This window comes from Rhipicephalus microplus, chromosome X, assembly GCF_043290135.1.
Source record: "Rhipicephalus microplus isolate Deutch F79 chromosome X, USDA_Rmic, whole genome shotgun sequence".
Taxonomy (NCBI): Eukaryota; Metazoa; Arthropoda; class Arachnida; order Ixodida; family Ixodidae; genus Rhipicephalus; species Rhipicephalus microplus.
The window spans coordinates 361883925-361896969 of record NC_134710.1 but is presented as its reverse complement, the minus strand read 5'-3'; the positions used below and the strand labels follow the sequence as shown (position 1 = coordinate 361896969).

The window sequence follows — 13045 nt, the reverse complement described above, 5'->3', positions numbered from 1 at the left end:
TTCCCTCTCAGTGGTAGCTCATTTATTGGCTTCTTGCGTATCGGTTTCTGTCGTTCCTTCTTCAAGTCTAGGCGAATTCGAGACCGTACCATTCTATAGTCACTGCATCGTACCTTGCCAGCCACTTCCACATCCTGCACGATTCCTGGGTGTGGAGTCATTATAAAGTCTATTTCGTTCTTATTTTCGCCATTAGGGCTCCTCCATGTCCACTTGCGGTTTTCTCGTTTTCAGAAAGTATTCAAAATCCGCAAATTATGGCGTTCTGCAAATTCTACTAGTAGCTCTCCTCTGGCGTTTCTACTGCCGATGCCATAATCTCCTACTGCATGGTCACCAGCCTACTTTTTCCCTACCTATGCATTAAAGTCGCCCATCACTATAGTATACTGTGTTTTTACCTTACTCATTGCCAATTCCACGTCTTCATAGAAGCTTTCAACTGAAGCGTTATCATGGCTGGATGTAGGCGCGTAAGCCTGTACTACCTTCATCTTGTATCTTTTATTCAGTTTAATTACTATACCTACCACCCTTTCATTAATGCTATAGTATTCCTCTATGTTGCCAGCTATGTTTCTGTGAATTAGGAACCCCACTCCCAATTCTGTTCTGTCTGCCAAGCCCCGATAGCAAAGGACGCGCCCATTCTGTAGTACAGTATAGGCCTCATCTGTCCTCCTAACCTCACTGAGCCCTATTATATCCCATTTAACACCCTCTAGCTCCTCGAATAGTACAGCTAGACTTCCCTCACTAGATAAAGTTCTAGCGTTAAACGTTTCCAAGTTGAGATTGATTGATTGATTGATTTGTGGGGTTTAACGTCCCAAAACCACAATATGATTATGAGAGACGCCGTAGTGGAGGACTCCGGAAATTTTGACCACCTGGGGTTCTTTAACGTGCACCCAAATCTGAGCACACGGGCCTACGACATTTCCGCCTCCATCGGAAATGCAGCCGCCGCAGCCGGGATTTGAACCCACGACGTGCAGGTCAGCAGCCGAGTACCTTAGCCACTAGACCACTGCGGCGGGCCTTGCCAAGTTCAGGTTCCAAAGGCGGCCTGTAGTCCAGAGATTCTTAGCACCCTCTGCTGCGTTGCAGATCTGACCGCCGCCATGGTCAGTTGCTTCGCAGCTGCTGGGAACTGAGGGCCGTGAGTTATTTGACGTATGCATGTGGGAGGTAGTGGCCAGATACTGCACCAGGGTGGCCAATCCTTCTCTGGTGAGGGAGTGCGTTCCCGGCGGTGGTTACCGGTGAGGCCACACCTCAGGTCTCTTAATGCAGTTCCATCAACACGCGGATTTTTTTCCGGTTGGGAACTGCGTGGCACCGGGATTTGAACCACGGACCTCTTGCATGCGAGGCGGATGCTCTAACCACCATGCCATCGCCGCACCTATATATATATATATATATATATATATATATATATATTTATATATATATATATATATATATATATATATATATATCTCCTTCAGAAGATTTGCACACAACGACTACACCTCAGTGTTCCAAAAAATCGCATTATTTTTTTCTTTAATCGTTTTTTTACAATTTTTCAAAATAATCCCACTACGTCTAAACAAATTATTCCTGTTTCTATAGCCTGGATAATCTTAAGCTATTCACTTACAATAACCGCCGGCTTCTTGGCCGATTCCCCTTAGTTGATGAGAGGCATGAAAAAGAATTAAGCAAGGAAGCATATGCTGCGCGCTTGGTAAGAGCCCTGTTGCTCGGGCCATAATTAACCTTCTCTAGACGCATGGAGGGAAGTGACGATATAAAGGACGGATGTCAGCATACACGTCGAACTTCGAAAAACGCTTAGTGATTTGTAACTACATTACTTAACTCTACCACTTAGGTAGGTGGATATGGCCCCCACCTCACCCTAAGCTGAAACGACGCCAGAGATTCGTCTGGCGGCAGCAGCAGACAGACATCTTCCTTAGTCTGGTGTGAGTATGGCACAATTTTTCACGCAATACCCGAGTGGTACTTGTAAACTTTGCCAGTAAACTCGAGCAACACACACGCTTGTTGTGGAAGTGCTCTGTTAAAACAGATCAAATAGTGGCAGAAGACACAAGAGTAATATTATTCGCCCAATTCTTGAACCAGGTTTCTGCCACGTCATCCAGATAAAAGTAGACGCAACGGAGCTTCCATTCCATGGCTCACTTGTTGAGGGTGGCCACTAGTCGTAGGTCTCTATCCATGTCTCCACACTCAAGCCGGCCCGAGAAGTGATTACGAGGCTAGCCCTTGAGAACCCTTCATGAAAGTCCTCAGCCAATGTTGCACACATTGGCACGGTTATAGAAGATAATAAAAATAATTGTGTTATGCAGGCCAGGCTAAGGTATTGCATACACTGCAATATTAGAAACGCACTGACATGCGGTAAAATTAGGAAAAAAATATACACGCAGTCGGTAGGATTCGAACCCGCGTGGGGACACCCCAACAGTTTTCGAGACCATTGAATTAACCACTCGGCAGTGACTGCTGTTGAAAGAAGTATCGTAGGGTTGCGACTCGGTGTGCGGATTACTCATCATCTTTATGTTTCCGCCCGTTCCCGCATCACGTGTAGCCTAACACTCATTTTTTGTGAAAAATCGCAACCAAAGGTGAATTCATTTTCCATTCTCTCGACAAATGATGGTACATAATGAAAAGAGCACAGGTCTTGGCCATCTGCTGCTCTAAAGATGAAGAAAACCGCGTGACTCATGATGCGCGAGCCACAAGGAATCGAGAACAGCTTTGCTCCAGGCTTTACTGAACGCGGCAGCTGTGACTTCGCATACTCCCGCGTCCGAAATAAAAGCACGATCGCGGTACGCCCTGTTGGGCTGTCATTTCGTCTCTCATACTTCAACAATACTAAAACATCATTGCGCCACACCTCTAAGTCACACACCATAAGCTTAATTATGTTTGGCGCACTCGGGAAATATTTAGGTTGCCGCGGAAGGCCGCCACGTGTGTATTCGCGAATGTCTTCTTCTATGGCGAGCGTGGAGTAGCAATTATTAGCTGCGCAGTCGAAGAGAAACGAAACAATGAACGTTGGTTCCCAACGGCGAATAGCAGTGGTCGCGTGATAATTTGCGACTGGCGACCGCAAAGTAGCAGACTTTCACACATGCAGGGGCCAGAGTTAGTCAATCCTATGGGTTACGAAACTCCCTATAGCCTCCATTATTAGAGTTGGGACACGTCATGCATGCCTCTACCCAACTCCCGATCAGCAGCTAGCAGATTTTTGCTCCACGTGCTGAACCGCGCTCCATTTATTTACACATATTATTACTGCTTTGTGATGCTGCTCTCAGATGACGCGACCGCGAGCTAAGTTCTGAGAAGTCATTCCTACCGCGTGTCCTGCTTTTGGAACACCATTTCACAGCTGTACGGCCGCTAGATAAAAAACCAGGTGCGGCCGGTTGCGGCGCGTCGCCGTCAATTGGCGAGCGCGTCTCAGCAGAATTGGCAGCTTCGGCCGCTTTTTGAGGGACGGCGCTGACACTCCACCAGTGTTTCAGTGTGGTTCGTGAGCATCACTGTCGCGTTATCTCGCCGCAGCTAGGCCAGTCTTCTGGCGACGCAAATATCGCGGTGATTGAACAGGTGCTGGTCACCTTCAACTACGCCTTGCATATCTGTTGATTCTTGAGTGCTGACGGAAATGCTCACACTGGAGCGAAAAGGAACGATCACTGGGTTCCAGCGCATTGAAAGCGCGCCGCTCTGACGGTTTGTGGGGTGGCAGTACTGTTTCTTTAGATATCCTTATTGATAGATATGTGAGGTTTAACGTCCCAAAACCACTATATGATTATGAGAGACGCCGTAGTGGAGGGCTCCGGAAATTTAGACCACCTGGGGTTCTTTAACGTGCACCCAAATCTGAGCACATGGGCCTACAGCATTTCCGCCTCCATCGGAAATGCAGCCGCCGCAGCTGGGATATGAACCCGCGCTCTGCGGGTCAGCAGCCGAGTACCTTAGCCACTAGACCACCGCGGCGGGGCAGATATCCTTATTGCCTCGGATTTTAGGTCAATGACAGCACCGTGCTGACTTAAGAATTCCATCCCAAGTATCACATCTCTGGGGTAGTGCTGTAGAGTTAGAAAGCTTGTGGGATAATTCTGGTTATTGATGAGGATTCCTGCTGCGCAAACACCAGCCGGTGTTCTTATATGACCCCCAGTGGTTTTGATTTCAGGGCCTTGCTAAGCAGCGTTCATTCTTTTTATCTTCGTCACGAAAGGCCCGCTGACGACGGAATAGTCGGCCCCAGTGTTGACCAGGGCAGTGACGTTGGGGCCGTCGAACATTTAGTCGACGTCACTGGTTCTTACTCGTTCGTTGCGGTTAGGTCATAGCGTCGGATCAAGGCTAAGTGTATTGCTACGCTGCTTCCACGTTGCGTCGTCACGTCTTCTGTCGGCTGCGAAGGTTCGAAGTCAAGACCTTTTTCGTCTTGCGGCGGGTGCTTTAGATTATGTTGCGGCATCGTCGTCAGCTGCGGCGGAGGATCTTCGGTAGTTCATCGTAAAGCAAACGCTGCTCCATCAGTTTCTGCCCTTAGTTTTCCGAGTACAGGCTGGGAGAACGTCCCCGACCAGGACCGGTACGGTCCGTGGTGCGGTGAGGTGTAGCGGCCGTGCGATGGCGAACTATAAGGTCGTCGGAGTGTCAACTGGGCTCCTGCGAGGTAGCCGGCGATGTGATGAGGTCGTTCACCACATTGTGGACACGTCGCGTTGATGTCAAAACCCCGTAGACCCATCTGTCGGTATTGGCAACGGCGGTATGTGTGCCCGGCCTCTCTGCAGTGGTAGCAGAGTGAGTGGTTGTCAGGGGCACACGAAACATCTGCTTTCCTTGGCACTCTGCGCTGACCCGCTGGCGAACGGTAGGACGTCGGTGTTGGTGGTGGCAGTGGTGGCGTCTGACGATGGAAGTGCGACGTCTTGGCTTTGACGTGGAGGAGGGGCATGACGGCGGGCTGCCGCAGCATAGCTCATGGCTTGTTGCTGCGGCTCTGGAAGCCGAGGAACGGGCAGCGATACCTGGGTCTCCTTGCGTACGACGTCCGCGATGGAGTCCACGTGAGGCTGCCCTGAAGGAAGCAATTGGCGTAGCTCTTGCACGATGGCTCGGATGATCTCACATAGGTCGGTGTTTTTTAGCGCTTGGATGTCGGCATTGCTTGTAGACAAATAATTTTGGTTGTACTGCTGTGTCCGCATCTCGAGTGCCTTCTCTAGGGTAGATGCCTCCGAAATGAGTACGGCGACCGTCTTTGCGAGTTCCTGATCAGTCCGGCGAAAAGTTCTTGGTGACTGCTCGCATGAGGAGGCGAACTTTGTTGTCTCTAGGCATTCCTGTGGCGGCATGAACGAAGAGTCAATTCATTTCTTCCGCTAAGATAGCCACATTTTCATTTAGGAAGTGCACCCTCGTCTTCAGTAATGTTGCGGCTCTTTCCTCTCGGCTGATGCTCCTGAACGTGTCCAAATATATGCTGCGGAAGAGATACCAGTTTTGAAGGGCAGGCGCCCGATTTATGAACCAGGTTCTAGCCACGTATTCCAGACAAAAGTCGACGCAAGGAAGCTTCTCCTCCGTCTCTCGCTGGTTGAGGGAGACCAATCGTTGTACGTCTTTATTCATGTCTCCGCGTCTTCACATGACGTTCTCCGGAAGCTCGGGGGTTCTTTTAGCTGCTGCATCACTACCAATGCAGGAGATGTTGCCGCTGTCCATGTGCCTCTTGTCGTCATCGCCATGGTTTTTTTGTTGTCCAGCATGGGCCCGTTTTAGGGGGCTAGTTCTTTCTGTCGGCGGCTGGCTCGACTGTCACTGGCGGTGTCAGTTTCTTCTTCGTGACGTTGTGTTCACTGCTGTTCATGAACGCTCCAGTATCTCAGCCAGATGTCACGGGGTCGTGAAGTGGATAAAGGCAGACTGAAATCACAAGATTAAACTATTTATTAAGCCAAACTTGTGGCTCACCACTGAAGGGCAGATTACAGCGATCCCCACCTGCACTGATAGCGGCGAGCGCACGGAGCACAGGCCGTCAATCAACTGACAAGCGGCGAGGCGCGTCGGCATTTATACAATAGGCGATCAGAAAAAGAGCGAGGGATTGTGGGATACAGCGTCTGCTGCTGGCGTAAGGTTCGAAAAAGAGGGCGAACCGCTCAACCACAAGCCTGAGATTATTCGGGAATCGCGTGCGCCGTTGCCCGTTTATCTTCGCCGTGATAAACCACTGTCGGTTGTTCAGTCGTAGGCTGCTCCAACTCGAGCGTGAAAGGCTAACGCAGATATCAATTTCCATAAAATAAAGAAAAAAATGAGGTGAACTACGGCTGCGCAGAGATCCACAGCGACAGGTAGCCTTTGGGTACCGAACGTTAGAGCCAGAGTGTTCGAAGATCATTTTATCACGGATATGTTTGTATTACGCACTGATAGAAAGCTTACGCATCAATTTTCTGCGACGAACAATAAATTGTCGCACAGGTGCGCCTAGCAAAGATATGGGAAGGCGCGGGTGAACTCTACCTGCCATACGATTTGGGAGCCAGCTATCGCACTCATATATATACAAAAAAACAAGAAAGCTTAACCCAAGAGCAAGTTCACATGAAGCGCTGGACGAGTTTATTTGCGTTTATCTTAGCGAAACTGGGCGCTAGGATGGTACACAAAGGAAGAAGTGCGTTAAACAAGCGCAGCAGTTTGATTATTCGGTGCCGCCTATGTCGGAGTATATTGTTTAGGTGCCATAGTGCTGCGAAGCTTGACCAAGAAAAGCGTTCAATTCAGCATCTGGTTTCGACAAACAAATGCATCTTCTAGCGTGCTGTAGGATAGAAGAAAATATATCTCAACGCACTCAATCAGCGCTGCGCCTAATGCCGATCGACTGACGACGTCGGCCGAGGCAGCAATACTGAAGTGAACTCTTAGCACACTGCTCCAACCCTATCTCCTGAGATCTTTAAAATGGAGATTTTTTATCTGCAGAAACATATCATACAATGAAAATTGTCTTCTGTATTGATTGATCTGCTAGCCAAACTGACAGTATACCCCTGAGCAGCATAAAGTATTGCAGAATAATTAGTGGGATAAGGTCTCCTTACCGTTCTTTGCTTTTGAAGCGTGTCATCGTCGCAGTCACGGTTACCCTAAACAAAAAAAACTTCTACAGCACTGACGCTGTGCGGAGAGGCATTTTTTTCACTGGAGCGGAACAAAATGCGCCCGTGCCACTGCTAGCCTGTGCGGTGCGTCGACCCGGAAGCCGTCGTATCCCACAGTTTCCTGCGATTGCCCATATTACCGGTCACCTATTGTCATCGAGTGTTCTAGCATTATCGCTAGAGGCGACGTAGGTTCTAGAGTAATTTGATGTTTACGAAGTGGGCGTAATCTTACAAAAACAATCTACTACAGCCTCGAAGCTTTTCGAACATCGTAGGCGCGGGTTGCGCTGAATGTAGTGTAATGGGGTAACGGCAAAACTTGAGGAAAGGAATGTGTCAGTATGTGCTTTCGCGGTGCGTTCCGTTGGGCCAGTATGTCAGCTCTTGGAATCTACCCGGCAACTGCCTCCCGTACGACGGAATCTGTGACCCTTTTCATTTCAGCTGTGTCAAGCTGACAGCATTCATAGAGAGTGTTGAGACGTATACTCTACAAAGTATAGGCCCCCCTGTGGCAAATTGTTCACTTGTGTGGTGTAGTAGGTGCTCCTAGTAACGATTCGAATTGGTACCTGTGATGTTCAGCTGAGAAACGCGTTATGTTTACGGCCTATTGTCCTCCATAGAAACGCATGTGAAAGGTTCTCCTGTGAAGAGTGGTGGCGCAAGTGCGGGCGCGATTTGAACTAGGCCTGTCTCGTTGATTCGGGGCACGCCACAGAATGCACCTTGTTGTCTATCCAGTGGTCGTGCTTCTGGTCGAATTGAACAACTCTAGGCAGTCCCTGCATGCGAGTGACCAGTGGTCCTGAACCCGGAGAATTATGTCATGATCTCGTTACGAGCGAAAACTTGTGAGACTGACGACGATCGGCTGATCGCTGCAAGCTGAGTAAGCACATCACTCAGTCCCAAGAAAGTGCTTGCAACTCTATTTGCAGTAGTAGAAGCTTGTCCCATATTTAACTCTTTCAAGCAGTGCTGAAAAAACCTTTCCCGCTCAGAGTAGGCACACCCTCTTGACACATTGCCGATACTCTGGCTGAACGATTTGGAACAAGCTTCCTCGCCAGAGTACTGGCACGCTTCTGAACTAGAGTTTGCAAATCTCTGTGGTACTTTAGCTAATCTCTTTTTTAAAGTCTGGGCGGCCTAGAGTGTATCAACTCCTTCCAAGAAGAGAATCACTCTTGCTGCACTGGGACCAAAGTCTAGAGAGGTATTATCGAGGTCTTAACAGCAGTGCTCTTACCAAGCGCAATGGTTGGGCTTCTCTTCTCATGGCTCTTACCCAATGCAGGGGATCGGCCGTGCATTAGGTGAATTTCTTGTGTTTGTTCTCATTACAACTTGCTGGCCAGAGCGGGGACACATGCGCAAATTACTTTCATTAGTTCGTGAGCCTTTACCTTGGCATACGATCCACTACTAGAAACAGGTGTTAATATTTGCCGTCAGCTTTAAGCAATCTGTGCAGTTCACTGTTTTAAGAACTGCCGTCACTAAGAAACTGCCATCACCAGATAGTGCTCCAGCGTTGAAGGTAGCCAAGTTCAGAGTCCAATGGCAGCCTATCTGGACCCAAGGCTGTAATATTCACCCATATTTCAATATTTACCATGTCCTTTTGTGCTTTGAAATGTTTAACTATTCTAGAGTTCGAGAGGTTGCACAATTTACTCAGGGTACTTTCGCGGTCACTTTCTTTACGGTGACAATACCGTGTGAATGAAGTGCATCAGCGATGATTGATTGATTGATTTGTGGGGTTTAACGTCCTAAAACCACCTTATGATTATGAGAGACGCCGTAGTGGAGGGCTCAGGAAATTTCGACCACCTGGGGTTCTTTAACGTGCACCCAAATCTGAGTACACGGGCCTACAACATTTCCGCCTCCATCGGAAATGCAGCCGCCACAGCCGGGATGTGATCCCGCGACCGGCGGGTCAGCAGCCGAGTACCTTAGCCACTAGACTACCGTGGTGGGGCTGCATCAGCGATGATGACAGAACGCATGTTATCAAAAAAGTTCCACCAAATATTTGTCGCATGAAGGAAATACCATTATGACGTACACTAGAATACTGTACAGCCCGGCCCGTGGAACAGGATGGGCCGCGTAAGGTTTTCTTAAATCGCATCGGTAAGCGGTGGACGCGGTCCAGTGTCAGGCCTGTATTAGGGCCGGTTCACATACATATCGACCCCATGGAGTGTGTGCGCTGTTTAGAATTGTTGTTTGAACTTCATACCCAATATAAAATCCTGGGCTGGTGGATGCTGATTCGTCAGTGGATATGGTGGAAAGAATAGGGTATATGTTGGAAATATTACTCTATATGGTGGACGTATTAGTAGATATGGTGGAAACTGTAGTGGTCGTAATGGCTGACGACGGCGAGAGTGGAAAAAATGATGGCAGATTGTGGTGGCGAGCCAATGCTGATGATGGAAAATGCCGGCTGATGACGGCTAGACAGTTCAAAAATGGTGGCAGATGGTGGTGGCGAGCCAATGGTGATGATAGAAAATGCTGTGTGATCACGGCTAGAGAGGAAAAAATGGTGTCAGATGGTGGTGGTGGTTGCGAGGCAATGGTAGTGACAGTGGAAAATGCCTGCTATTGGTGGCGAGGCAAAACGTGTTTGGTGGAAAGCTTGGTGAGCAAGGTGGATGACGGTGGTGTGATTGCAGCTTGGTGGATGATGGTGCATTATAAAAAAGCACATGCCAGTAAGTGAAATCACTTATCTGTAGTGTTTCAATACTGAAAGGGCAGATATATTTTTACGGTGAAAAGAAACCAATGCTGCTCAATACGCTTTCTAGCACGTCAATTTTTTATTCCTGTGGTGTCAAGAACCTTTCAAATTTTGTGGAGCTTAGAATATGCAGCCGTGAATATGTGTACATCCCGCGCACGTACTTACATCAGTTTGACATTCGCAAAGCATTTTTTTTGTTGTGATATTTAGACGACTAGGAGTGTCCCTGTACTAGGAGTCTTCTGTCCCTGAACAGTGACAGAAGACTAGGAGTGTCCCTGAACAGTGACAATAAATGCTTTACATCGACGCGCAGTTGTCGAGAAATGAATGATCTCCAGTTCGCAATTGCCCCTTTCAACTTTAGAGCAGAGCACAGCGGTTACATGATGTCGCCACGCTAGAAACGGAACTCTGGCAATTTTTGCACACTATTTCTTGAGCCGTTCAAAAAGTTAACAAAGTGCGTGCGAATATGCATAAATTTTCTCTTTCGACATACGTCGAGACGATCCTGCGACTGCCTGCTTTTTTCTCCTTTCTAAATGGTAGAAAACGTAAATATGACAGTGGCCGACCACAGTTTCACCCTGTCAAGCATTACCCTAATAGTAACGTATGGAGGGCTATCGGCATTTTCATTGCTTCAGAGCATGGCTGGAAGACATACGTTTATCTCATGGGCTCTTGAGATAAAAAGTACTGCCAATGTAAGAAACCGCTACAGCTACACCATTTATGGAAAGTGAGCTTTATTACACCGTAAAAGGAAAAAAGAGCCGGTCGAGAGAAATTGATTTTCACTTTGAAGATTTTTTTTTCTTAGGGTCACTAGCATGACGACATGGTTTGTGTTATCATACGAGTGCAAGATCTTGCCAAGTACGTTGTGTTTAAGGCAAACTATTGGTTAGAGATGCCTGAATGTACAGCGATTAGCATATAGACTTAGTGCGCGCGCGTTCAGCTGGTGGCACGATAAGCGTCGCGTAGAAGCCATGGTTTGAAATACGACATGCGTCACATGTGCTCGGTGCTCCACTATTTCTACTCCGCGCATCGCATCAGGTATAGGCTTGATCGCCGTCTGCGTATCCATGACACGGTGCACGCGGCGCAAAGTTGTGCATGACACGGTGCGCGCGGTGCGAACAGTATCGCAGTGCACATATTGCGCATGTGCAATGTTTCAACGACGGCTGTTCTGTTCCACTAGTAATGGAGTCAGCCACGCACTTGTGTGTTCATCCAAACAGTTCTCACTGTTGTACTAGCCAGTGTATTGTTGCCTACGCATTTAGGCATGCAAATAAAGTCTGGTGACGCGCTTCCCTTCTTGGTGAATGTGTGGCAAACTAATCACTAGGAAAGCCTCGTCATATTCGTCTCGTGGAGTGCGTCGACAGGCGAGTTTTATAGGCAGACAACATAAAAGCACTTCTGTACGAAGATATAGCCAACGAGTTCTGGCGTGGAAATCCAATAAGCTCAAGCAGCAAAGGACAAGGCAATCTCGCGAGTTGTGAAGATGGCAAACAATACTTGTCGGCGACTGTTTTGAATTAGTGCAAAATTATGCGTGAAAGGCTGCGATAGGCCCAATGCAGGTGAATTGCTGTGTTCAACCATTGAATAATAGCTCCGTTTTAACAAAGAGTGCGTAGAGCAAGCGGAAATGCATGCGCACCCTTAATGTGTTACGAGCCCGCTTCCACAAAGTTGTGTGGAAGAACACTGTGGTGTCCAAGTTCTTCTCTGTATGGTCGGCGTTAGGTTAATGGTGGCATCATTCAACGTCATGAACAAATACTCACGGAATTGTTCTTATGTGAACTGAGTACTGACCTTACAAGGGTGAGTGAAATTCTCGGCGACCCTGAAAAAGTCGCGCTCAAAACGCTCATAGAATGTATACTGCAACCCGGGAACCAGATTACACGTTTGAAACACTGTCACAGGTAGAATATATATTAATAAAGATTTCTTGACTGCACCGTTGAAGTCTTCAGCAGAGGGACACGTTCTTAGAAGCATTATATCTGAAGAAAGCACGGTAAAATAATTCTTAATGAGTAACCACGCACATATGGCGGAGTAAGCGAGAAGGTAGGTTGAACTTTGTTATACGAGTAGACTGGTACCAGCTAACTGGCATAATTCGAGATAGTTTATGCAAAGCATTCGAATCTTCATGGCAAGTTCTAGGAAATGCGACAACGTAGAAAGAATAACACGGTACCTTTTTTGTAAACAGAGGCAAACTGCCATCGAAAGACGTATGGTCCGGTCTGGGTGGTGTTCCGTCACTCATTTTTTCGTGGCTTTAAAATGATTTGTGGGGGTGATTACACAACGCAGCAGGCTCGCGCCAAAGAGCGACTACAATGGTCGAGAAGCACAGAATCAATTCTAAGCGCAAATATACGCCCACATGCTCACGCGTTCAAATGAATAAACAGAGGAATGCTGAAGCATCATACACGTGATCTTAGCTATCTGCAAAGGTGGCATTCATAGATAAAAACAAAAGGCGATATCTTGAAAGTATTGTGTTCGGTGCGTTAAGACTAGTTCTTGAGCGAAACCAGCGCTGGATAGCATTTCCGGTGATGCCAAGATTCTAGCGATGCTCTTGACAACCCTGAAAAAAAACACTTGTTTTCGCCCTTGGTTGATGGTAAAGTCTGCAATTTAGTGGTATTTTTATCGTAGCTTCAAACGTACTTGTGTGTGTGTGTGTGTGTGTGTGTGTGTGTGTGTGTGTGTGTGTGTGTGTGTGTGTGTGTGTGTGTGTGTGTGTGTGTGTGTGTGTGTGTGTGTGTGTGTGTGTGTGTGTGTGTGTGTGTGTGTTTGTGTGTGTGTGTGTGGATGAGAGCAGCGTTTTTCAAGTACGCTGAAGCTTTCAGGGAGCTTTACTTTATTGTGATTTCAGTGCTCTTTGTGGTTGGGATTGCGTGTTTGCTTTTCTCTTTTTCTGTCTATTCTTGTGGTTTGAACGGGTCAAGAATATGAACTATGATAG

The 13045-nt window shown here is 47.6% G+C and overlaps 1 long non-coding RNA gene across 1 annotated transcript in view; it reads right to left on the bottom strand.

Moving 5' to 3' along the window:
* Positions 1-12408, bottom strand: part of LOC142777294 (uncharacterized) — a 218890-nt gene extending 206482 nt beyond the window's left edge. Inside the window, exon 1 of the long non-coding RNA XR_012888014.1 lies at positions 12263-12408. This is a non-coding gene — a long non-coding RNA (uncharacterized LOC142777294). The remainder of the gene's footprint in view (positions 1-12262) is intronic.
* Positions 12409-13045: the final 637 nt, after the last annotated feature.